At 38.7% G+C, this 27,834-nt stretch overlaps 1 pseudogene; it reads left to right on the top strand.

Annotated features, from left to right (window-relative positions):
• Positions 1-1,512: 1,512 nt before the first annotated feature.
• On the top strand, positions 1,513-27,834 carry LOC139727813 (uncharacterized; annotated as a pseudogene).

The raw sequence follows: 27,834 nt of genomic DNA, 5'->3' as shown, positions 1-27,834 counted from the left end.
GTTTAAATGTATTTTTGTTTTACATTTTTGTCACTTTGTTCGTATCCAGTGAAACGCTTTCTCACTGTTGTGTGCTGAGTAGAGCTTTTCATCAGAATATCCTTCTAGAGAGAAAACAATGCATCTTTGGTAAGAGGTGTAAAGTTAGCCATACGAAATCTTACTACCAACTTGGGTTTTATTTTTGGACAGCCTAAGATTCTCAGTGGTGGTTCTGTTTGTTGCTGCTCAAAAATATCATGGTCGACCTGCTGCTTGCTTGAAATCTCTTCAGTTACGTCACTGCTTCAGATTTGCGTAAAAACTTTAAGATGCCTAGCTGTCTTGCTGTTGAGACTGGTCTAAGCATCATTAAACGTGGAGAAATACTACAGGGGTTGTTCACCTCAAGGTGTTGCACACACTGGTGTCTTGCCAAGATTTTTACAAAAGACGCCCTGTTTTCCTTTCGTGTTGATTGTCGTTTACTTGTTTTCTTCATCTGGGGATATTCATAAGATTTCTTAGAATGGCTTGATCCTCACGTTTAACCCCCTCTGCTTGTCAAGCCCAGGTTGGTCACTTCAAGTTCTTGTATTGATGATGTTAGATTTAAGCTGTGAAGGCTTGGGAGGATTACAAGATCTCAATGGGACTTTATGTATCTTTCAGGCTTCTTGATTTTCTCAAAGACACTCTGAAAATATCTGGGCTAAACTATTGGCATTATACCCACATATCTATGTATGGAGTTTTCTTGGCTATATTCCGTTGACATCCAGCTTTTGCATGTAATATGCTGTTGTGCTATCACCAACAAAAATATTAATGTAGTGGGCCATGATTTGAATCTGCAGGCCCAAAACTATGCATCATCTGGAAGTATATTATAACACACCTTCAGGTGTAATGATTGTAGGTATCTAAGTTTAAGCTTAGCACATTTGGTTCAGGCACAATGAAAATGCTATTGAAATAAAACTTCCAGATTTCTGCTTATAGATGTGATCTTGGTATAATTATACAATATGTCGTCAAAATTTGATTCTGTAAGACACCAAAGTTAGTTCCTGTGTGCTTACTCATTTTGTGCACTTCAGTGTAGGGTGGTAACTCAAAGTCAGAGAATGTGTAAGAAAATAGAGTATTTTCATCGTGCATCCAAGTTTTATTTCATATATTGTACAATTCATTTTATTCATTGTCTGTGTCTTTTATTCATTCTTATGCAGTGTTCATTCATCAATTTTGTCATGCAAAGATAGTATCTGTAGCAGTTCAAAGGTCAAATGTATATGCTTTATTTCACGTTGTGCTTTCTGTGTGTTCTGGAAAATTGCCAGATCAAGATTTCAGTCTGTTTACCAAGCAGATGATGAAATTAATGAATTTTGTTTTTGTTTGTTCATTTGTTTTTTTCTACAATACTTGGCACTAAGTAATGAATGAGATTGTTGATGTATTGAACAACTATTCCAACTTGCCTCTTCAAAAGTTGAAGTCATTTTTTCCATATTCCCTGTCTTTCTGCAGAGATGCCATCAGCTGTGTGAGTAGTCTCTTTGACCAGGTCAGGCGGGCGTGCAGCCGGCTGGACGAGATGACCGACAGACGACTGGCCCACCTCCAGAACTCACTCCACCTTCAGATCTTGGAGGAAGAGTCTACCAAGGTTGGTAATGATGGGTGGGGCAGGAGGAGGGGTGGAAGAGGAGGGGTGGAGGAGGAGGGGTGGAGGAGGAGGGAGGGGTAATCTTGGGGATCTTTTGATGCCAAGATACATCATGTCAACTAAACTAGTATTTAGTCCAGATATATGTGTGCTATGATACTGGTCCTTTTTTTTTTTCATTTTTCATGAAAATTACACATTCCATCAACTTCATACTGACATATGTTAAGGGTGGCAATCATTCCTCCTGCTTTCTGAAAGCGGTTAGTCAAGCGCTCTTTCATTATGCTAGAAAAGTGAATTTTTGTGGAATTTTCTTTACATTTTCTTTATATTGTTGTCCACACATACGTCATAACTTCTAGTAGTCTCCTCATCCAGCGGTTCCAACACCAAAACTTTAAAAATTGATAACTTTTGCATCGATTGTCCGATTTTCCTCAAACTTTCACTGATGTGTTCCTACTAATGTTGCTGCTTTCATTCAATCCACATTGCTCTTTGGGTTTGGGTTCCCTTTAAGTCGTATAATGAATTTGCTCTATAAACTTACCACATACACTAACATATTATAAACAAGTAATCTGTTTGATAAGAAATTCATCCCAACAGAGATAACATAATTTTCATTAAATGATTGATAAATATCAAGTTTGCTATTTCCACAGTTGCACTTTCTCATGTCACATGTTTGTACATCCAATATCATTATTTTAGATACTACTGTTGAGATTCATGTTCAAAAATAGACAATGGTTATATGTTTAAAATGACCATACTATCAGCAGAAGGAAGTTTATAAGTATTAATGTAGAAATAAAGTGTGAGTTAAATCAATATTCAGTAAGGCTAACTTTGTGCGTGACAGCACAGATTATAAAATGTGTTTTTTAGTGCTTTCTTTTCATTTTTGGCAGTTTGCCTGCTTTCTGCTGTGTGCCATGGTGTCTCTCTTTACCACAGTCTCCTTATTTCAAGGATAAAGTGCTGAAAAGCAAACTGGTGAATTAACACCTCCATTGCAAATGTGTTTTCTGAGTCATTACCCTGAAAAAATGACACTCATCAGCCCACACACTAGCCTCAGAGTTTCATGTACCTCACTGTACATACATTGATGTATGGGAAAAACTAGCAACAATTTATCTCTGGCTGTGAAAGATAAATTTTACTCCGAACTAATTAAGTTTTTGGGGTAGAAATATGAAATTGAAAACTTGCTTCAAATCTAAAATTCATATTTCAGCACATATTCACACAGAACCTTGACTGCACATGGTATTTACAGTATGAGACATTTGTCATGGAAATCAGATGTTCTTTTTTGGGAATTATAAATGTTCATATCCTCTTTTGTGCCAGTTTTACATTCCAAATGTTTGCCGGTTATTGAAGGATGACTTGAGAACAATTCGATCTTAAGCTGGAGCTCACAAAGGAGAACTATACTTCCAAATCTGATGGGAAAGAAATCAAAGAGAAACATTAGACATGAAAGGTGGAACAATCATTTTTTTTTTTTTGGTCTGGACGATTTGAGTGCCTCACATTGTTTTCCAGAATTAGACTCACAAACCTGACACCAAATGAGATTAGAAAGAGTTCCCCTTGCAGCGGACATTCCATATCCTCTGCTTTTGGCAAGTTTTAAGTGGGTTAAGTTGCTCTTGGGGAAAGCCTGACTTTGTCAGCTAGACATTGAATTGTCGCAAATTTGAAAGCCACTTTGAAAAATTGATGATTACATCAGAGTAGTTTGGCAAGACTTTGTTTGGCCTGTGAGGATAGCCAAGATGAGAGGAACCAAAACTTGTTCTTGTGCCAGAGAGGTCAAGGGTCATGCCTTGTAAACTGTGGGGGAGAAGTGGTGCAGGTGAACTCCTGATTTAGGAATCACTGTAAGGTTTCCAAACTTCCTTGTGACTGTTTGCTTGTCAGTCATTCTGTCACCTGTCACTGGTGTTGCCCTGGCAAACAAAGTTTCACACTTTTTGATTGGCTTCATCTTCTAAGCTTGGCAAACAGGACAATTTTAATCTGTCTGACAAATATTTTGATCATTGGTGGCTGCTATTTCTAGATTTGAACTCTACAAACTTGTAAATCCTGGTTTATGTACATTTGAAAATGGCATATTCCACTACTCCTACAATACTTTCTTTCATAGCACTATAAGTACCCCACACTTTAGTGGTTTTTGTGAGGGACACAAGTATTTCTTCTCTTTTCTATTTTTTCCCCCTAAAATTATAGCAAATATTCTGCTCTCGTTGTGATGAAATCATAACTTTACAATGTCAATTACTTGCAAAGATGAATTTCGAAATATCTTGTGCTTACGATGTACAGGAGCTATGTAATTCCACAGGGAGCCTATTTCTGTCTATGGCCCCCTCTGTGACGTTAAAATTTGGGCTGATACTGTCCAAGCATGCACACAATCTGACCACGAGATACAGAAGTAGTTATGATCGACAGCTTTTGAAAAGGAGAAGAATTTAGGGTGATATCTGGGCCCCGTTTTATCAAAAGATAAAATCGATTTTAAATTTCCTTACCACACAGGCTGCCATAGACTTACAGTTGAAATCAACTATATAATCAATTTTAACTCTTCATAAAACAGGGCCCAGGTCTGTAGTGTTTTCACTAATTTATGAATTGCGTTAATATCTGCTGATGCCTAGATGATTGAGTTATCTTTGCTTTGTTTACATATTTGTTTGTTTGTTTGTCTGTTTGTTTGTTGACAGGTGAGAGACTGGGTCAAGAACGAAGGAAACAGGAAGTTAAAACTTCTGGAAGACACATCCCCCGATTCACTGACCTCAGTGGTCAACATACAGAAGGACTTTGAGAAATTCTACTTCAATGCAGTGGTAGGTCTTAGCATTGAAAGTATAGGTGTGGTACTATTTTTTTTTTTCACGTAACTTGAGGATGATACTAATTGTGTTTGTTTGTTTCCTTGGTGTTAAGTCATATTCACTCTGGCCTTTTGCTGGTATGAGTGACTCTTTAGTACAAGCTGACAGTAATAACAGAAACGCTCCATTATTAAAGATCAGCCATTTTATTCAGAGTCCTTGATGAAATGCTCAAGCCAACTTTGATTGTGGTCAAATATAATGTCTTTATTGAAGGCCATTCTCACAGTGTTGAGATAATTATAATCTGAAGAGTAGAGATGCTAATTGTTAAAATCCTAATTTCATCAACAATTACATGATTTGTCAGATTAGGACGGTACTGATATATTTCAGGGTGAAACTGGGGTATTGGGTATTTTAAAACAGGTAAGATTTTGTGTTTTGTCATGGTCAAAAACAGGCATAGGAATGGTGTTTATTGTATTGGTAAAATCTGTCCAGAAAAATCTACCAAATAAAAGTCTTCTTAAAATTGTTTGGCTTCATCGCGTTAATCCAAACACTCAATACCCAATGAGGCCTTGAGAATGACTCACAAGTTTTTTATGCTTTGACTCATTGTGCCCAAACAACAACTTCCTTTGTTTGGTGAAAAAAAACTCATTTTCTAGGTTTCACACGTCTTTGTATGCTGGGTATGCCAAAACACGTTTCCCAATCGGATAGATGGTAATAACCTGTGATCTTGGAGCGTGAAATTGTAACCACCACTCCAAGATTAAATCCATAAAACAACCTGCCAGCTTGGTCATCGAATTACAATCAAAAAAAAAAAAAAAAGAAGAAGAAAACAGACAGAATTCTTAATGTGATGGTGTACGCATTTTCAGTTTCACATTTGATAGCACAAAGTGAAGCAAATGAGAAAAAAATCTCACATACGTACACACAGAAAAACAATTGATGAATAATTGCATGATGTGATAAGAATCTCTTGAAATTGAATGACAAATGGAATTTCTGAAGCATGTCATGAAAGAAAATCTTTGCACTTCAGGGAAATTTCAGGACAGAAGTGAGTTGTGTTTTTGGAAAAAAATTAATGCCGATGAGTAATGATATAAGAATTTGTGTTATCATATTGGTGACTGCAATGCACATTCAGTCTTTATAATGTCCTGTATTCAATAACCTATACAGCCAGTCAGTTATAATACATTGATATTGGGATGCTGAATGTATAAAAGACATGTAACATGTAGAGACCAATAACCTTCATTTGTGTTGGTGATTATTTGTGATAGAAACACATCGGCCGAGGGGAGGATGTCCTGGAAGAGATCCATGTGCTCTCTGAGAAGATGGGCCGGGATGGGGCCGGGGCACCCCTAGAGGGCCCCGCCCACATCGCGGACCTCAAGGAAGAGTTAACAACCTTCACCCAGAGCCTAGAGATGCGGAGGAAGAAGATCGATGAGGCCGTCTGGCTCTTCACGATGCTAGACAAGGTTTGTTCGACACAGCATTGGATGAGATGTTACAAATGTCACAATCAAATTCGTAGAGAATGTTTACATCAGCAGATATGCTTGTTTGGTCAACCCTTTCTAGAGCACTTTGATATAAAATGCCATGGACAATTCATATAAGCAGCTTGAGGATTGTGTTGAGAGTGTTCTGTGATTTTCTGTGCATAAATTCCCTGCAACAAAAACAAATAAACAAACAAACAATCTGGCCTATACATCCTGGTCCTGTATTAACCCGTTGAGGACGAGTCCTGAGTATACTCGGGCCAGTGCCTATGGGAAATGAGTGTTGTAGCAAAATCAGTCTGTCCTCAATGGGTAAAGTATGTCCTATGTCAGGAAATTAAGTATGTTGGTATCAGTATGCACCAGATAAAACCAGTTTGTTCAAACCTTTTTGATTACATAATGAGAGATTAGTTACCGATAACGTGACACTCTAGTCAACATAAGTAGGTGAAAGGTCGCATCCCAGTCCTCAAAATCTCCATTGCCAGTGCTAAAGCAGTGCACTTGTACCTACTGAAGTGAGGTAGAATGTGATGTGGTGCATGCAGTTATTTAGTGGATGGTGTGAGGCACTAAATACAGTGTAGCTTTAGAAGTTGCACAACATTTCATCGGGACCCAAGTTGTTTGTGAACATCAGTTATTTCATCTACTACGTCTATTGCACAGAATAATAAATGAAGGATTAAAATGAGAGGAATGAGAGAAGGAGCAAAGAGGAAAGATAATAGAGAAAAATCGAAGAGAGAGAGGGAGAGAAAGAAAGAGGCAAATTATGAAGAAAATGGAAGGATAAAACAGGCTTGTAGATGGATAAAACAGGTAGATAGATGGCCAAACTTGAATCCATATTTCTGATTATGCCATGAAAGAAATAACAACAACAGAGATTAGCTAGTTATTATGTGAATCAAGTGAGTGTGTTTGTATTTAGATAAGTTGTAGTGGTTCACCTCTCCTACAGTAGTTACGTTCAGACGGCAGGCCCTAACCTCGAGGTTAGGAAACCTCGAGGTTTAGCTCTTGCCCCCTAACTACGACGTGTGTCCACACGACGAATCTTAACCTCGAGGTTACGAAACCTCGAAGGTTAAGCTTCTGCCCCCCCCCCCTATAACTACGAGTGGGTCCCACTCGATGTTAAAACCACAAAACCGAAGTTTCAGCCCACACTGCTAACAAGGCGTCTATTTATTCTTTAGTCCAACCCTGTCGGACTCACTTACACTGCAGAGATAGCACTGCACTGATGACTTTATGCCTTTATGAAGATATTCGTTGAAAACATTTTTTTTTTTTTTTTTAGCGTCGGAAAAGAATATAGAATACAGTAGCGAGTTTGACGTGTTCAGTTTCAGAGATCAAGCGCATGGGAAGAAAAGATGATGTTGTTGTGTCGTGCGTCATAGGTTTTTCACGTGTAGTGTATTTGTGGTGTATGTTTGGGAGGTTGACCCGGAAGCAGAGGGAAATTGTGGGGGCTGGAGTTTACGGCGAGGTCACTCTTAACTTCGAGTTCGTTGTTTTTTGTGTCCACACAGTGCTTAACTACGAGTGGGGACCCCCCGCGGCTCGTGGTTAGAGCGCTAACCATAAGATTTCTTGTGGCTCGAAACATCGAGCAAACCTCGAGGTTTGCTAACTACGAGTGCGTCTTCACGGTCCCTAACTACAAGCTCTAACCTCGAAGTTTCCTAACTTCGAGGTTAAGGGCTCCCATCTGAACGTAACTAGTGTAAACTATAATTCCGTCATAAACATATACCAGCAAGAGTTTCTTTCATCTCCCGTACAGTTTTATGTGCCTCTTGTATCTCTCCCTCTCTATCTGCCTATCTCTCTCTCTCTTCCCCTCCTACTCACCCTGCACCTTTTGAACAATAGTCTCAAAGTGACTCACGGTCCCAGACGTAATTGCTTAGTCCTCTTATCTTACAATGCATCAGCCTTCCCTAGACTCGGTGATTAGAAGGGTACTTAAACTTGACTCACTCTATTACGTAATCCCAAAGAGACTGTGAAGATAGCCTAGTGACTTCTTTTCAGAATCAAAAGGAGAAACCCTCCAGATCAAGTGTATACCATACTAAATACAAGGATTATTCACACTAGATTTTAGTTGGTATATACCTCCTCAAGGAAGGCTAAGGGAAGGATGTGTAGGTGAAGGTGATGCTACATTTATACATTTTTCAGCTGATAAACTTTTGAATTTAGTATGTTACAATTTGAAATCATAATAGGAAGTAATGTTAATTGTTATATTTGTGACCCTGCACCTCAAAACAAACAAAAAGTCACCAAACATGAATTTTTAGTTAAGACCATATTCTGAAAGAGCAGACTTTAAGCTTTAAAATGATGTATAACTCAAATCAAATGGACTCTCCTAACCTATCTAAATATTGGAAAGAAAGCACAAACTCAAGAAAAGTGTGAACTGAGAAAAGAGGCTCTGAAGTACAGTGTCTATTCAAGCGCTTAATCATTACCAAACCGTGCTGGCTGTGCGATGAATGGGACAAAAAACAGGAAGTAAACCACCAGAGTAATAACAATGAAGAGATTATCCGATTAAACTGAAATTGAGCATGCCTCATTAACACATTCTGTCCATAATTAATGCCAACTTTCAAATCAGTAGCCTTATCCTTTCAAAAGTTATTAGAGTTGAAAGTGAAGAGTGTGGACAATGTTTTTCAGAAATGTAAAAGGGATTCTAAAGACACACCTAATCACACTATTCTACCAAAAATGTTCGAGATAAACTGCTAAAAAAACGCACTTTCTTGCCCGTTTTATGATACAAAATTTTAGCATAATGTAAAAGAAGACCCGCTCTTTCAGAAAATATGAAAAAGTCAAGTTCGGCTAGGTTGACCCATTTCACTTATTTTCAGTCCTCACGCAAAATCAGTGTGTGCAACTTTATGTTCGTTTTGAGGTGCACTGTCACATTTGATCTAGAGTAAATCTAATAACTTCTGGTAATGTTTTATAGAGAAATCAGAAGGTTTATCTTTATTTGTCCTCAAAAGTCACACCCTGTTGTTAGCATACATTGGACTAGATTTTAGATAACAATTGACAATAAAAAAGCAGAAAGAATGCATATCATCAAATAATTTCTGAGAAAAAAAAATTAAAAAAAGATGAGAAAATGAACCTCATATGAGATTACAGCTGCCAAGGTTGACCAAGCCTGAACTTGGAAATGATGTAATATTCTGCTTTTTATAATTTTATGGGCAATGTTATTACTCATCACATGTTGAAAGACTCCAAGCCCTGTCTCTGAAGGCAATATGGTGTGAAGGCAACATGGTGTATGCTAATCTTCCAGAATGCTTATGATTTGATTCTCCTAAAATGTTACAAGAACCATCTTAAGATGTCAGCTTCACCCAACATTCTGTCTATAAATCAGCCCTCCCTACTGTGACTTCTTTTCTTTAAACAGCACCTCTGTGGATTTCTCTACTTCATGCAAAGATCTCTGTTAATTCAGTTGTTAGAATAATTTGAACAGTCAGTAGGAAACCAAGTATTGATATCTCTCTTCTTTCCAGTAGGTTTATATTTCAAGAACAATTTATGCATGCAAGTGCATAGTAAATGCAGTTATATGATATACTTCACAATCCTGTAATATTTTCCTGTCTGACAAGAGTAAAACCATGAGGTAAAGTGAGGTAAACGGGCTTTCCACCAGAGAGGTAAGGCTTGTCTATAACTTCCTCCGCTGTAAGACAAGCATTCTTAGGTCTTCAATAGATGTATAGCACTTTGTGGTTTCTGATCCTAGCTAATGGCCCAGCTTTTATGACGACCAAGTAACCTTGAAGTTGGGTCTTTACGAGATCCAGACTGCCCCCAATTTGGTGCCATTGATGGTACCAGGAACTCTGTCTAGGCTCCAAGATGAAGACCAAAGGGGCAGCTTTGTGAGCTTTTCATCTTAATTACCCCCCTTTGATGTGGCTTCCTTCTCTAAGATGAAAGAGAGTTCTCTATTACACAGAGTCAACAGTGCATTAACTGATAGCACCTATAAAAGGCATTGACTGTTGACTGTTAGACAGCCTTCCAGGACTAGAGGGACCACAAGACCTGTTAATAATGGGGTTAATGAACTTACTGTCCACCGGAAGAAACTTGGTTGGGATGGTATTCATGGTGGATTGGCTATACTCGACTAACTTGGAGCAGATTCTTTACACTTCACTTCGTTGACGAGCATTGATGTAGATGTTACAATCATCGAGTGATATCATTAAAGAAATACAAGTAGCTTAGTTAGCACTCTTAGTTGTGATGAAAGTTGCTGATATGCAATTGTTTTCAATAGTTAAACATTTTTTTTCTTGGTTTATCACACTCCGTGTGCCGTTCTACATACCTGGGAGGTTTACCTGAGAGCAAAGGTTTTGCACCTAGCACAAGATATATACTTGAATTACGTAAATTATATACCAAATAACTTATGGATACTCTTTACAGTAAGACTTACTGTGAGAGAGATACATGTAGAATTGAATATATAAAGACAAAAACATTGATATGAACAGAATGCATTCATTCAATATCAATTCTTATAGAACAGATAGCTGATTTAAATTATAGAAAAATGTTTTGTTTATTTGTTTGTTTGCTTGGTTTGCTTGTTGTGGGAATAATTTCGTGTAAAATCACAAAGGAAGAGTTAGAATAACAACAACTACAGAATCTGTCGTGGTATTTCATGCATTAAATTACTAGCTGGGAGAGGAAAAGAGAAAGAAACGAAGGGTAAAGACACATGACTGACTTTCTGAATGATATCCTCTGTATGATGGCCATGTCTTCAAGTAGACTGGAACATTATTGAACATTTGGCCTCAAATCGTGGTTTGTGGCTAGACCAGGCCTTGGATAGCCAGGGGAGAGATGTGACGTGTGAGTTCCTTCTTTGTCAGATGTCAGTGGAGGAAATATTTGTGGCTTGAAGTTACTATTTATATGTGGGCGATCACAGTCAAATTTGCGCACTGAGGTAGCTGTTACTATGAGGAGTTTGTTGGTTTTTTTTTTTCTGAGTGGTTTCTCAAATGATAGGACAAACTTCAAATTTAGAGTTGGGGGTCATTTTCAGTGCAGATCCATATTGGATGAAGTAAGGCTTCTTTTCTCACTTTTTTGCATATTTCTTTTGATTGTCACAGTGTTTCTTGTATTTTTTGACTAATAGTACTATTAGACTTACTGATATAAGTTTCAAATGAGGTATCCAAGACCAAGAAATAAAAGTAGATTAAATGATGCACCACATTCCTATTTGATAACTGCTTTGACTGCATGTATTTAAAATGCTAGGGTTTAGGCAATAAAACAATTTCAGTAAGTTTCTCTAGGCAGAAATTTACAAACAATACTTGATGGCAAAATGTAAACTAATAAATGAATATCCTGCTATTGCCCTACATTTCATTCATGGTTAATCATGAATATTCAGTCACAAAAATAAGGAAAAGGACCAAACAGGGAAAGAGTTTTTAAGCCATTTTGTAGGCCAGTTTGCGGACTGTCCTGTTGATATCTATCAATAGACCAATCTCACAGCCAGTGGGGATGGTGTATGGTGTGCACATGTGACCGGTAGTGGGTGGAAACCATACCAACTAGAGATCAATGGAGGAACTCTTCTGGTGGATGCCTCTTTTATTTCTAGTTCCCTCACTCTGTCTAGAGTCTCTGTCTAGAGCCAGGATTGAAAAACAAGAGTCACACTGGGTGCACATTCTCACACATGTATGCCTTTCATGGCAGCAAGCATACTGTCTATTACAGTAGTGTACTGCCTTTGCACATGTTGGGTGTGATCATCAAAAGAAGAGACAAAATTCATGGCACATCCGTGAAATCTTTGTTTGCATTTTTGGAGGTCGAAACCCTGAAACAAAAGAGAATTCCTGGAGTGATTTGGAGTGTTGAAAAATGCTATTATTTGGAGTGATGGTTTTTGTGGCAAGATTGTCACGGGGGAATTTTACTCATGGAGTGAATCACAGTCACAAAATGTTTCATTTTTATTTCAATCGAGTAGAAAAGGCAATTTGCTTCCTGTATCTTCATTTGTATTAACTTTATATGGGAGAGACAATATTCAATGTCTCCACATAGCTATCAGCAACTTCTTCATCAGTGCCTTCCTATTTTCAATCTCTTTATTGCTTTCTAGTCATTAGGAAATTACAAACATTGTAAGAAAATTTCTGTCTTTAGTATAAGAAATTCACATGAGTGATGACACCATGGTCTACATACATATCACATTGTGACAAAGCCTCTCTTAGATCTGGTCATAATGTCAACCTCAGCACCCAGTAACTTTTGACTCATATCAAACATTGACCAATGTCCAGGTAAGATGGGTACATAGAGCGTCCATCTACCTGCTTGATAGCAGGTAATTGTGTTGGCCAGTAGGATTATATTGGGGATTATAGAGGGGGTAATAAACCCAGGGAGAAAGGCACCCCCTTCAAATCATGTGAGTAAGCTTGGCTTAGCTAGAAGAGGGCTCTTTATTTCAGTTTAGTCTGTTAGAGGACTAGTCTTTAGATTTTAGACCTGTTCTCTATTCCCTTATCGATTTTTCATCTACATGTAACACACATAACTTATTATTTTTTTTCAAGCAAAAGTTGGGGGAGTTGATATATTTGAATCATGCAGTAGACGATTGCAAATGCATGTTTTTCTGTTTTCATTTGGGAATTCTGCTTGTTTTAAGACTCTCTCTGCAACTTCCTGTACTGCTGTGTTATGATAAGGGGTCTTGAACCAGACTATGTAATGCTGGAGTGTAAATGAGCTGCTTATGGTGTGTGGTCAGTAGGCTTTGTTATGGAGAATGACCCTTGTATCATTTGGATGAAAACTTGGGTGAAGGGGTGAAGCCTCTTGTGGGGGCTTCTCAAAATGGATACCAACTTGAAGCTGTGCAGGACTGTAGAAGACTTGGGGAATATGGTAAGGATGCTGTATTGGTCTTTAGAGGATTTTTATTTTAAAAAATTATTCCTCTCATATTCACAAGTATGAATTTGTAACTATAGTCTGTAATAACATTTTCTCTCTGGGAAAGATTGTGTGGAACGAGGTACAAATCATTGTTCGAAATGTTCAAGAACTTGAATAGATTAACCACATATTCATTTTCCTCCATATAGCCCATCTGTCTTTTTTAGCAGGAACTATTTCAAAGAAAAATAAAACACATATATATATATATTGTGTGTGATGAGACAAGGGTAATATAATGATGCTCAGAGATTATTAGATTCTTACTGTTTACTCTCAATCTCTGTCTACATCACAGGCCTACGAGTGGTCGCTAGGAGGAATGAAATTTGTTGCTATGCTGGGCATCGAAGAGACAAGTAACCGGGAGCGATGTCGCATCCATCTCTGCACTCTAGAGAAATACCTGCGGGAGAACCCAGTGGTCACAGAAAAAGAATTTGCTCGCATGCTCCAACTTGCCAAGACGCTGGACAAAGGAAAGTGTATACAGCAGTGTGAGTTTGCCCAGCGTCGTTGCCGGGAGACGTACGGCATGATTCAGAAACGCATGGATCAGCTTCGGAACATTCTACTGAACCCCCGCTTCGGCTCTCAGAATGCGACATCGGATGGCAGTGGTGTCCGTATGAGGAGAGCAACATCAGACATTTCAAGGAGACCGTTGTCGAACTCACAGACCAAAGCTGTTCAGCCCATGAGGATTGAGGAGGGAGTCGAACAAGAAAAGACAATGTCTGAGTCGAAAGTCCCTCAGGAGAAGGTCGTTGAAGAAGTGAGTGTCTCGCAAGAGAAAGTAGCAGGAACCCTAAATGTTGCCCAGGAAATCTTACGCAAGGGACCCAAGACAACTCAAACAAAACACCAACGGGATTCCATGCACAGTAACGGATCCGTGGACTCCGGTATTTCTGTAGGAGATAAAGCATCCGAAAGGATAGCTGCAGCCGCTGGGGTTGCAGCGCCCTCAATCGCATCACAACCAAATAGTGCAACGGACGATGGTGTTGCTGTGACACGCCATCCGTCAAGGACACCTAAAGCCATCCAGCCAATCAGTGAGCTGGAGCCAATTCCGAGTCAGACGGAGGTGAAGCAAACCACTAGCCTTGAGAGGCTTGATGAGGGCTTTGAGGAGCGGGTGGAAGGTGAGAGGGGCGAGGAGACCACCAGTGGGGACAGCAACGCCCCCAGCAGCCAGGAGACACAGGCTGTGGAGGAGGCGGTTACCAAGGAGACGGAAAACAGAATCAAAGAGGACTTCCTCTCAGATGAAGACACAGAACAAGTAAGTAGTTGCATCTCAGTCAGCTTGGTTTCACAATCCCACCACAAGGTGCCCTGTCTATATGATTTGTTTCTGTGAATGATGACGAATAGCATGAATGCAAAAGAAGGTAGCTTTATTTTGTTCTTTTGGCAAGATAGAAAGATATCAAGTAGAGAAGGCATTCACACACAATTTTCTAGCAGTTACTTTGAAAGTAAATCAGTTGCAATATCTAGCTGCCAAGAAATTTGTGTTTGCATGTTGTCTGTGTAGATAATGGAATATCTAAGTGTAAGTGAGGAAAAACACAATGATTGTAAAACAACATGCTTGGTTTCAGCTGGTACTATCCTTTAAAGTGTCACAAAGCTGTCACAGTCTTTTTTTTTTTTTTTTTTTTTTTTTTGGTAAATAGAAGTCTTTTATGGCTAAGCCTTTCTCCCACTGTGTAAAGCCAAGGTTGTTCTGGCCTATTCGTCACCCCGCCTGAAAGCACCCAGTACATTCATGTACATTGTATTTACCTGGAGACTGCGGAAAAACACAGGATGAAAGCTGTATCAACAGTTGTCAATACAAGGACATTCCTCGAGGCACTGAATAGGAAGTCATTCAAGAGTAATGGCTAAGTAATCAAGGTGGTGGAAAGGGGAGAATCTTATGTCGCCTTCATGTTTGTCCTCATGATCCCTGTCCTCCTAGAGATAAAGCTTACCTTGGTAGATTATTGTGGACATTTCTAGTCTTCTATGCAGTTAATCATGTATTTCATGTGTGTAAGATGTATTTTTAGAGTACAATTTGCCTGCAGGGTTTAAATTTCTCTCTTGGAACAGTGTTGGGAGATCTATTTTACCGATGACAATAAAATGACATTGATTTGACATTCTCTTTGTTCTGTCACTGAAATGCAAAAGAGATGTGGAAACATCACATTGAGAGTCACTGTAAAGAGTCAAAGTAACTCAAGATTATTTATGTTCATTTTTTCCATGTACACTATATACCAGGTTGAGAATACACAAGGTTGAGCACCTTGAGCACTTTTGAGTGGATATATTGCATGTTATAAATGTCTGTACAATGTATTACTATCAATAGCCACCACAGCAACCATTTTATCTATGAATATATTAATATTTTCACAGATTACAAGCTGTCTATTTTCAAGGTAGAAATTCATATTTGTGAAGAAAGCATGTCAAAAATAGTCCTTTACTGTTTGAAATGTAAATATTTTATGAAGGGTATCAAATTTTACATAAATGATGTTGAACAAGCAATTTTTCTTCTATTTCCTTTATATGCAACACATAACAATACTCAATGCAATGTGTGAGCCCATCAACTCTAGTTCCAATTAGACTAGAATGTACATTGTATTCCCAGTGACTAAAATAAGGGCTGAAAACTCAGACACCAAATCTCTTCCTGTGGTCATATTAGCAGACGCAGTGGTCACCGCTGGATGCCAACCGTCACATCCGCCGCTCCATCTGCCTGGCAGACAACCCTCTCAAGCTGGAGGCGGAGACAGTTGCCAAGCAACACCCCAGTTATCGCAGACTCCTCCTCATTATTGATGAGGTCATCCAAACAGAGCAGGACTATGTCCTGGCTCTCAAATATATTCTGGAGGTAAGAAACATATGTTCGTAAATGTAAGATATATCACCATGTGATACTGACTGCAAGTAGGTTAAGAATGGGGAGAAGTAATACCTCCCCCCCCCCCCCCCCCAAAAAAAAAAAAAGGAAAAAAGATGGAAGTGCCCCTTTCTCATTCAACAGCGTAATTATATCGACACAGTGACATACTAGAGTGGAGCTACGTCCAAGATGTGCAGTCAAATTGTATATTTGCATATCATCCAGGAGAGAAAGTATCTTCCAAATAATATTCTGGTCACAAGATGGCGCTAGAGCGGGACTGATGCCATGTGATGATGCATAGTGGCAAGCTGGCAGTTTTTATCCGTGTGTGGAGCACAGAAAGTGCGTATCTCCCTGTGTCAATGTGTACATGTGTGTGTGTGTGTATGTGTGTGTTTATATGGGTGTACTGAAACATAGTGATATACACTCCCTGGGACATGAATATTCATTAATCTTGCTTTTTTTTTAATACATCCTAGTTTTAATGTTAAGTTTAGGTTAGAGTTTAGGTTTAGATTAATGTTGGTGTATTCCTGAAGTGCTTAAAATCAAAATACAGATGAGTGAAACATTGATTAATCTTTCACTTCTTGCTCCAGTTGCAAGAGATTTTGACTTGTCTTACACTGCAAGTGACACTGACTTGATTCCAGTGATTACCTTGTATGTCTTTACCATTGTATATAGCAAATCTCATTCTTGAATTATGTTTTTGAGAACATGAGTTATGCTGTAAAAGAATTTGAAGTCTGTTGAAATGAGTACAAACTAACAGACTTTTGCCCTATATTCAAATTTGAATGGTATAGAAAGTTGATTTGTATCAATGAGTTTTTCTTAATTGGGAAAAAATAAACCTGAAATGTTTCACAAAGGGACTTCCAAGTGGCCAAATTAAGAAGCACTCCAAGTAAATAATTTAGGTCCAAGATTAGTAATAAATCTTTCACATTCCATAATTTGTCATTTTAGAAGAGAGATTTTACACACAAATAATAATGATAAAGAAAAGTCTGATAACAATGATACTAACAATTATGATGACAGTAATGATAATGATAATGATAATGAAAATAGTGATAATGATAATGAAAATAGTGATAATGATAATGAAAATAATGATAATGATAATGATAATGAAAATAATGATAATGATATCAAAGATAATGATAATGAAAATAACGATAATGATAATAAAGATAATGATAATGAAAATAATGATAATGATAATAATGATAATGATAATGATGATAATGATAATGATAATGATCATGATGATAATACTCATCACAATCATCGTCATTATCAGAGCGCAATGAATGAGAAAGACTATTTTTGTACGGTGAAGTACCACAGCTCTCACTAGCACTCACATATAATTTCTCATCCCTCCTCGCATCCATCAGAACTATGTAACCGAGATGGACAGGGAGGACATCCCCCAGGCCCTCAGGGGCAAACGCAGCATCGTCTTTGGCAACCTGGAGAAAATCTACCTCTTCCACCAGCGAGTCTTCCTAAGGGAGCTCAAGGGGTGCATGAACACACCCCTCCAAGTCGGCCAGTGTTTCCTCAAACATGTAGGTGGAGATAGAGTGATGTCAAACTCTAAGTCTTGGCCTCATTAGCATCTTGGTCACATGTGAAGCTGTCTGCAAATGCCACGACTTTGTAGCTGTAAAAATTCATAAAAGTGTGACTGAAACTGTCTATGTCTATAGATACATGTATATGTGTCTGTATGTGTAGTTTGTGTTGTTTTTTCTTGTCTTCTTTCTGAGACATCACTTGAAGCTAGACTAGATTCTTTATGTATCATTCCTAAGAAACTGATTAGATACCTTTTGTATAAAGTTGTATTGTTAGCATGAAAGTGATGACATGTTTAGTGTTTTAGAATCTTCGAGGATAAAACAATTCTTCTGATTCAGTAAGATGAATAAACTGATGTCAGGTAATAAAATCTTTGTCCTCCGTTTCACTGCCTACAATATCATCAGTGTATCGTTGAAATACTCTTATTGATGGTCAGTGCATGTAAGAATATGAAACTATTTGGATATATTCTCCTTTTTCTCCTTCAAAAGTTAATGATTCCTCCTGTGATGTAATTCTCTTGTATTTCAACAGAGACAAGACTTTGGTCTCTATGCTCTGTACAATATGAACAAACCAAGGTCGGACAAGCTCTTGGCAGAATTTGGAATGTTCTTCAGGGTAAGTTGATGGATGATATGACATGAAATTTACGAGATGCTTTGTGATAAAATGCACATAAAATTTCACCAGGGAATGCATTCCTTGGTTTCAGGTTATGGAGATAGAATAAAGGAGAGTATTTGTGATACAGTTGATGCTGACCAAAAGCAAACAAAAAGTAATGAGTAAAACTAGTTAACCTCTTTCAATTTCACTCCTGGTATCTTGTATTTCATGGCTTTATGTTTCCAACTCCCCACTAAGATGATAAACAAACCATCCTCATAAAATATTGATTTCTAGTAAATATATAAACCATCTTAGAATCAAAGCAAGAGAGAGAAAAAAATGTTGGTCTCCTTGCAGTGTAGCTTTTTGACTTGGGGAAAAAGATTAATCTGTGTTCTATGTGAATCATCATATATTGGTTGTGACCTTAATTCCTATTGTAATTTGAGATCCTGCATAATTCTTTGCAAGAAACTCCCCATCATGACATTCTTTTGGATGTGTTTGATCAGAAAATGGCAAGGTGGTATTAGCACTTAGCTACGCAAAATCCATTCTTCCTAAGATGTAGACTTATCTCTGCCCCTGTATGACCACCAGCACCTTGCTCCAAGAAGCCTCTCTAGGCCTCCTGATGCTAGAGATACACTAAGTGAGGCATTCTTAATCAGAAGATCAGAGGGTGAGGATTAACATCCATCTGGGGGTATGTCCCCGGTGTGGATTCCAGGGTGAGATTTAGGCCATTTCTGGTTGGAGGGGATTTCTGACCTCCAAACTAATTGAACTCTAAGAAATGACTCCTTACATTTACAAAGGTTTTTTAGTAGCGTATCTGGAGGTGTTTAGAAGAGGTCTAATCAGGGGTAGATGAGTAGGCAAACATTGCGTGAAGCTGGGGGGGGGGGGGGGGGGGGGAGGGGGGAGTAGGGAGAGGAGGAGGTGGAGGAAGAGATATGAATATAATGTAGGCTGTGCTTCCCTTTAGGTGCTACCACGACCCTAGTGTGTCTGACAATGCTTTTCAAGTGCTTGTGTATGTGCAACTGTGTGTCCTGTAGATAATTGCAGCTGTAATTGCCCACAAGGTGACGAGTATGAGCGCATGAATGTATTTGTGAGTGAATGCACAAAAGGTTAGATATTACCCCATCCTTCTATGATTTTTGCCTGAACATGATATGCAAGACTCATTTGCATGCTTCCATTTACACTCAGAGAGTTGCAGGGGGTTAAGTATTGAGGATCGTTATCAAGATTCTTTCCCTTTCTTACAGAGTAAGCAGCGACGCCTGGGAGACAACATGGATCTAGCTAGCTACCTGCTGAAGCCAGTTCAGAGACTAGGGAAGTACGCCTTGCTTCTGAGGGATCTCATCAGGCAGTGTCGGACACAGGATCAGGAGCAGCAGGCCCTCAAGGTCAGATTCAGGACAGCCATCTTTTGTCCTTTATATCTATTATTTCTAATCTTCCTACATCTCCTGCCCCTGCACATATCAAGGCATTCTCATCCTTTTGTACAACTTACCATCATATTCTTCATTCATTTTGTACATCACGTGACATCACAAACTGTGATAGTCTTCTCATCTTGCGATGACTGCACCAAAATTTTGAAAATGTATAACTGTTAAAGGGATTGCCTGATTTTCCTCAAACTTTGCTGATGTGTTCTATCAATATTGATTGCTGCATTCACTCAATCCACATGTATATTTAGGTTTCATTCCCCTTTAATCTATCTTCTCTCTCTCTCTCTCTTTTTTTTTTTTTTTGGGGGGGGGGATATCACTCAAGGACATGTCATTAATTTCTCATTGAATAAGTTTGACATTCCAGAATAAAATGTTAGTTGTATGAATTCATCATATTTCGCTGTTTTGTTGTTAGCTGTTTTGTTTGTTTAGCATGATATGATAATAGGAATTTATATTGCGCTAAATCCACTCTGTAGAGAGCTCAAAGTGCAGTATCCCTTGTGTTATCCCCTACAATAAACACAATGGCTACTTCAAAATAATTTGTATTTTCGTATGAGGCTCTTTCCTATTTCCCTCTATTTTAGAATGTTCGCTCATTTTGTTTTCAAAGTTGGCTGCTATTTCCACTGTATCCAGAGTGCCTGCATAGAAGACATTGCCATCAGCTGTTTGTGCATTGAGAGAAATCAGCTGTGAATTAATATTCAAACACTCAATGTGGTGGCTGATGAAATTTGTATTTAACCAAGATTGTTGAGATATAGGCAGGGATAAAAATGAGAACTTAAAGAGAGTCTGGAATTTGCACTGTTATGAATTGTATCAAAGATAAATCAGTTTTTGTCTTGATTATTCTTTCCAGGCGGCAGAAGAAATGATTGAGTTCCAGATGAGACATGGAAATGACCTTCTTGCCATGGATTCCTTGCAGGATTGTGATGTAAGTTAAACTCTGTTCATTTTTTAAATAAAATATAAAACTCGATTACTCATTTGCAGATTGTGAATGCAGTTTATGATACGCGTTCACATTTGACCATTTCATGGCCTCTCGTCACCAAATAGTAAAAGAAAATGATGTGTTGAAAGGAACCAGATGCGTAGTGTTATCATAACTTGTCATTCTCATTTGCATATCAAATGGTAGCATTACCTGTAATTTTGAAAAAGACACAATTTTCCAAAGAATTTACATTTCATATGATAGACTTTATAGTGTGTTCATCTATGTGGTATTTGATGAAGGGGCATAAAAACTTGATTTCACTCACAAACAAAAAAGGATACTACCTAGTCATTCAGTCATCCCCCCAAAAAAAAGCCCACCCCAAACAAACAAACAAACAAACAAACAAACATATAAATGAAAATGTGTACATGATATATGTCATTCATAATGTCTCATAATCGTGTCTTGATTTTATTGCCATTGTAGTTATGTCTGGTTGTTCATTAGCACTTGCCTTTACATTATTTTTTTTTATTGTATTCTAGACATACTTTTGTATTGATTCAAACATACTCTGATATGATGCTTTTTTGTTCTTTGTCCACTAATTGTGAAATTTATTTTGTAGAAAATCTTGAAATTGGAAGGAGTACTTATTTGAATTATTAAAATGTGTTTGTCTATGTGGTTTAGATGTTGTCTTTATCTATTTACACATCTGTGTATGTATCTTTCATTCTGTACAATCATTTTCGACAATCTGTAAATTAATTTATTTTGTCTATTATTTTGTATATCTCTGGGTATATCTTATGTGTATCCATTCATCTGTCCATTCATTGATGTATCTATCTAGCTATCTATCTGTGTAGAATTAATGCTGACTTGAACAAAACTTTGATCATTAAATCATATGCTGATTTTAAAAAAAGAAATAGGTGCCACTGCAGTGTTTTGATAACTTTGGAAGGTTCTGCTTTGCAGTTCTTTACTCACCTGTACTTTATCTAGAGAAAATAGAAAGTTTTTGGATGCTCTCTTATCCTTCATTCAATATTATGTATATATGGTCTCCAGATTTGGTCTTCTCCAATATAAAATGGCAGTAGATGCTTTTGAAGCGGTTATTCTTTTTTTGTGCTGGTATACAGAACTGCCGCCGCATAATCCGCTGCCCCTGAGTTTGACCATATAATCCGCACTTGGCATTTTCAAACGTATCTCTGCTTTATCGAATGAGAAATCCCAGATTGTGCTGCAAAGTATTTTTGAGACAAAAAAGGTGACAGCTGTTGGAAATATTAAAGACAAGATCCTTTCAAGCCGAGGGTGTAGAATGCAGACTGGAGTTTCCCTGTTCTCCCCAAAATGCATTTATATCCATCAAAATTATGTGACACTAAAGTGCAGCTCCATAAAACCGTGATCAATCAAATATCAGTTTTTTCTCCCCTCCCTGTAATCAAGGCATGACTCAAAAAAAGCAGGGGGTATTGGGGAGGTGGGTATGGAGGGGAAAAAAAAAGGGAGAATCACTTAGTCTTATTGAAGAATTAGATGACTCTGTGTATTAAGTTAAATCAGGGTCATTGTCCGTTGGACCAATGGTTTCTGTAATGTACTATGTCATGCCTGCAATTGTTGGATCCATCAGCGACAAAGGGGTAACACTGGCTACCTGTCAGACAAGGGTCCCGGGCAAATCAAGCAAATTATCAATCACCATCCAGTTGCCATACATCATGGGTGTCTTCTTGCTATCTAGCTCAAGAGGAGGGGGCGGCACCCTTTCAAGTTTCTGTCTTTTTACCCCCCGAGGGTCTCTCTTGTACTTTGATAGAAAATGCGTGATTAATGTGGAACCGCAGGAGCAGCCATGCCAACCGGTGTCCGAGGGCACATCAATTATTGTCAGCCTAATGGGTTCGCTTCTCATCACACATATCTAGAATCAGACATTGAAATCATGTTTACGTCTTGAATCGATCACACAGCTCTGTGAGGGTCATTGCGTTGACAGATGTTAGTGCGTATCATCCATTCTTTTAATGGAGCAATATCCATTCCATTCCATCTCTTCTAAACTTACCAACGAGAGTACTTATCAAAACAATCCGTAAATCAAGAAGGAGAAAGTCTTCCTCTTACTGTCCAGCTGCATAGATTCGGAATAACTTTGCCTGCAGACTGCTTGGTGTATGGGGGAACCTAATCCTGGCATGATTTGCTGTTTAGCATAATATCAGTGCATTTTTCTCATCTTCTACAGGTCAACCTTCGAGAGCAGGGCGAGCTATTACGTCAGGTGAGACGAGGGTTCCTACAGACCTACTTACTATCTGATTGTGACAGCCCTCTGACCAGGGCTTAGCTGTAGTCATAATGTCCTCCTTTGACATACTCAGAGTTGTTTCTTGTGGACATTTGAGGATGGAGTGTCTTATGTTTAAGTGCCTGAAGCAACAGTTTGAGACACATTGTGTAAGCACTTGTGCTGCAGGCTGTTTTGAGTGATCATGACACAGTGCCACTGATCTGTTTCTCCTAAACGTGTAGACTATCAGCAGAGCATCCTAGTATTAGCCAATCTCACTTATTACATTTTCTAAAGCAGAACTTCTTTTGTATCTTTTTTTGCATCATGTGTCAAGTTAGTTTAGGAACAATATGAGCAAATGCAATATCCTGTTGATTTCAAATCGATAGAAAGTGCCTGCATTTGGTAGTGAGAACAAGTTGTACATGTGGTGTCTAGCCTGTTCCCGGGGGCTTCGTTTGTTATGTCATCGCTTGTCGATGAGTAAGTAGATAATGTGACATGACAATGACGGTAGGGGGCAGGCTTTTGGTGTCATGCGTGCTCACTGGTGGCATTAATTGATGAATCAGTTTCATGCAGAGAAGCTAACTTCCTTGTCTGATTGATGCGGGCTGTCCCGATGCAGACAAATCGTCAAGGACATGACACACGCCTTCCTGCTCTTATCAGTCCAAGATCCACAAACTGACACCTCATTAACCTTTGAAAAACGGATAGAATTACACACCAAATCCAGACTGGATTCGCTGGAAGTTAATCTCTCCTGTTTAATTCTTAGTATGAAATCAACGTCTTGCTGAAGTGTATTCACAATTGTGCACTTTAGGAATATTCTTCTCAGACAATGTTCAAATAGTCCTTGGTTTTGCCTTATTGCCATATAAAAGGTGAAAATGTGAACACTTGTGCATGAATTATTTCTCAGTACACTGGCTTGGTGCATGGGGGAAGAATGTAAACATTTTACTTGGTGTCAATATCAAGTATTTGAACAAAGTTTATATGAAAAATATTGAGAAAATATTTCAAAGTATATGAGAAATATTTCTAAGAATATATCATTGACAGGTTTTGAAAGTGACGTTATTGCATTCTCATTTCTCTTGTCATGTTCCTAACACAGGCCGAGTTCCTGGTTTACCGAGGGATGAGAAAGTGTGTACGCCATGTCTTCCTCTTCGAAGACCTGATCCTGTTCAGCAAGCCTCGTAAGACCAACCAGGGGCACGACGTCTACCAGTACAAGTTCAGTCTCAAGGTCAGTACCTGGTCCATGTTGACCCCTGACCCCTTGCACCCACCCCTGTCCTGTAGCATCTAATCACTCAACAGTCTTGGTTGTGAATGTTCATTTTGTCATCATGCGCTACCATCTGGTGATTGCTATCATATTTTTGATTAGGGGAAAAGGAGAAGGTGTGGTGAAGGAGGAGCTTGAAGCAGAGAAGGGGGGGGGGGTAAGCTGGTAGAGGTAGGGGAGGGGAGGGGAAGCACCCGTGATGAATGTCCTCATGAAAGTCTTTGAGAGATCTGGTTTCTCTACCAGTACAATTCCATTCCCAAAGTCAGCAGCCAGTCTTGATTGATCTCTGACTGTACTCAGCCACATGTCAGCTTAGTACAGTCTTTTCACCTGCATGCCTTGATCTCCTATCTCAGTCATAGATACATGTAGCATTCATTTGGTGATAGTTGATTAGGAAATGTGTGTCTTTTAATGGGTGCTAGGCACCTATTAATGTAATCACAGATCAGTTCCTGCTTACAGTCTACAGAGACTGTGATTGTGCAATCATCATGACTTCTGGGACTTTTGGTTAATAACTCGAGACACATAATCCCATGCATGCTGCCTTGTCTTTGGTCAGCATGAAGTGGAGTTGTCTGGCATGCTGATGTATAGAGACATGTTTGACAATGATATGATGACAACAATTAAAGTGATGACTTTTTTTTCTATGGCCACCATTGATATTGATGATTATAATGGCAATGGTAATTAGTGTGATGTTGGTTTAGTTATGGATCATCCATCATTGATATATTTCTGTACATCATATTTGTACTAAATGATTCTATGATTATTGCTGACATTGTCATTTGTGCCATGTAATGAACATCTGTGGCAAACACACAGCAGTTGTTTACAATACTCAAAGAAAATGTCTAATTTTTCCCTTAATAACTTACTTGAAAGTGAATGTAGTATGATATTTACTATGTAAAGAATATTTGTGAGGTGTCAGTGTTACTTGATGTATACCTTGTATATCTTCACATCAATTATGTTTCAGATGACTGACATAGGTCTGACAGAGAGCATCGGAGAAACGGGTACAAAGTTTGAGGTCTGGTTCCGGCGGCGTAAGTCTTCAGACAAGGCTTACACGCTGCAGGCACGCAGTCCAGTGGTCAAGCGAGAGTGGACAGCAGACATCAAGCCGGTTGCTATGGCACCAAGCGCTGAAGAGCAAAGGTACGTTAGCACAGGAATGAACACTTTCATGCCATGAACATAAAGCGTGGTGAACAAAAAGCCACCAAATAAATTTTGTGGGCAGTTCTAGTGTTGAGAAGATAACTGAAGTTCAAAGAATGTGTGGATTGGTGAATTCTGGCATTTCCATGGTATCAAAATGATTTATAGAATGTTATTGGTGAGGTATTAAATGAATGATTAAAGCACAACTGACTATCGCACCATTGAAATTGTTATGAAATTGTAAAGTATGTTAATTTGATGCTGATATGATGTTTCAGTGGTAATTGCAACTGACTCTATATTACTGCCAATATCAGTATCGTGTTGTTTCATGGTCATATATATGGTTTTATGTTTTCACAAATATTTTTAGCAATGCTTACTTTCTTTGTTTCCATAGAAACGAGACAACATGAGCTTTCGTCCCTTGGTTTCTACAGCAAGCAGACATTTGACATAAAACCAAGTGTGGATAGGATCAACGATAGGGCAGTCAACCTCAAAGGTAAGACAAGAACCTTGTATTATAAGATTTTTTTTAAGTTTTTACAGTAGAGTATGTTTAGTTATTGAAATACATTGGTGGACGCAAGGCTTTTTAACTGTCTGATCTTTCTAGTACTTGCATAATTTGACATTTTCTTTGTGTTTCAAGAATATGTGCATGTGAATTTGTCTTTTCAAAAGAAGTGGCGGAGAATTATTTTTAAAATAAAGAAATGCTCTTTGATGAGTACATTATGAGAAAGAGGTCAGTTTTGAATAAAGAGCTCACAAGATCAGAATATCTACTGTTTCATGACATCACCTAATCAAGATTTCTGTGTTTATGTTCCTCCATAGCTCCAAGAACAAGGAATTCCATCGCCATCTCGTCATTCAGCTCTTCCAACAAGCTCTTTGATGCCTCCACCTTCTCGTCGATGTCCAACCTGAGTTCTCCGGCCAACATGTCCTCCCTGCACCACCTCTCATCTCCATCCCGGCGCTTCTCCCTAGCCAGCTCCATGGCACTAGCGGGGTACAACATCCCGGAGATGGGTGCCATGGGAGACTTTCACCAGCCACGCCCGACAGCAGCCGTCAGTCCTACCAACACCCTCCAAGGTACAGACAGCAGTGGGGAAGGGAGCACCTTTGGCATTGAGAACACAGCAGCCGCTGCCCCTCACTTGCCCACTACGGGTGCCGTCCTAAGGCCCTTTGACTCAAGAACTTTAAACCCTTTTGTCAGGAGTGTCCCCTCGCCACGCAGCTCCCAGATCTACCAGGAGACCATGTTCTCTTCAGATGTTCGCACCATGAGTGTGAGTTCCCTCCACTCGGAGGCGGCTACCGTGGAAACGAGCGCCAGCCACAGACGGTCCCAGAGAGGTGGCAACCAGTATGTGACTGCGGTAAGTTTTGAAACAGCTCTTCTTATCCACAGGCAGTTGCTATGTGTGTTTGCTTGTTTGTTTGTCTGTTTATGTGTACATTTGTTTGTACATAATGAGGTCAATTTGAAGTGTTAGCATCCCGTGAGAGTAATTTACATATGAAATACAATCAACTGCAATTACAATTGTTTCATAACGAGTCACAAAACACTGTGTAGGCTGTAGACTTTGCAGATAGGCACTTGTTTTTAACCCTTTCAAGATCGTTATCTTAAACTGCCATAAACTTGATATACAAACAGTCACCAGTGATTCTGACAGAGTAAATGAGCTGATATTTGGTATTTGCTCAGTTGTGACATACTGATGTCTTTGCTTTGCCATTCATGCATGTACAGGTTGTATTGTGTATTTTGCTGGTATGTGGTGAAGGCTTCCTAGAATGAAATATGAGTAATTATGTCAGAAGTCTGTAAAAAGGAAAATGGCAGAGGCATTAAAGTAACTACTGCCCATTCCCATGTGCAAAGGTAAACTGAATTGTCAAGGTTGTCTTGAGGGCCAGAAAGGCAACTTGAGATATATTGTTGGCTCAGGTTTTTTGCTGAATGGGGTGTTTTAACTTTGGTATATAATTACATATCTGTGCTCTTACTAAAGAAGATGTATGACTGTTACTCAGAAAACTGTTACCACAGTTTGATTTATGGAGGAATTATTGAATCATTATTTCTATGATAGATAAAGTGCATGAAAGAAACAATGTATGGTGTAAAGGAAATTTATTTTCTGTTTTTTTTCATGATTACAGGTATGAAAGACATGACTGACTTGGACTAGGGATGTGGAGTATTCCCATATCATGCTGGACTGACCAGACTGCAGAGAGCTATGCTGAGGGACAGAGATCATAGGCTCATCAGATTTGATAATATCATGGCAGTCAAGGCAGATTGAGGGCACAA

The sequence above is a fragment of the Diadema antillarum genome, unplaced genomic scaffold (genome assembly GCF_040938485.1).
Source record: "Diadema antillarum isolate AM-2024a unplaced genomic scaffold, OU_Dant_1.0 seq00000153_RagTag, whole genome shotgun sequence".
In the NCBI taxonomy this organism is placed as follows: Eukaryota; Metazoa; Echinodermata; class Echinoidea; order Diadematoida; family Diadematidae; genus Diadema; species Diadema antillarum.
The sequence above is the reverse complement of the archived record's forward strand: the minus strand, read 5'-3'. Positions and strand labels throughout refer to the sequence as shown.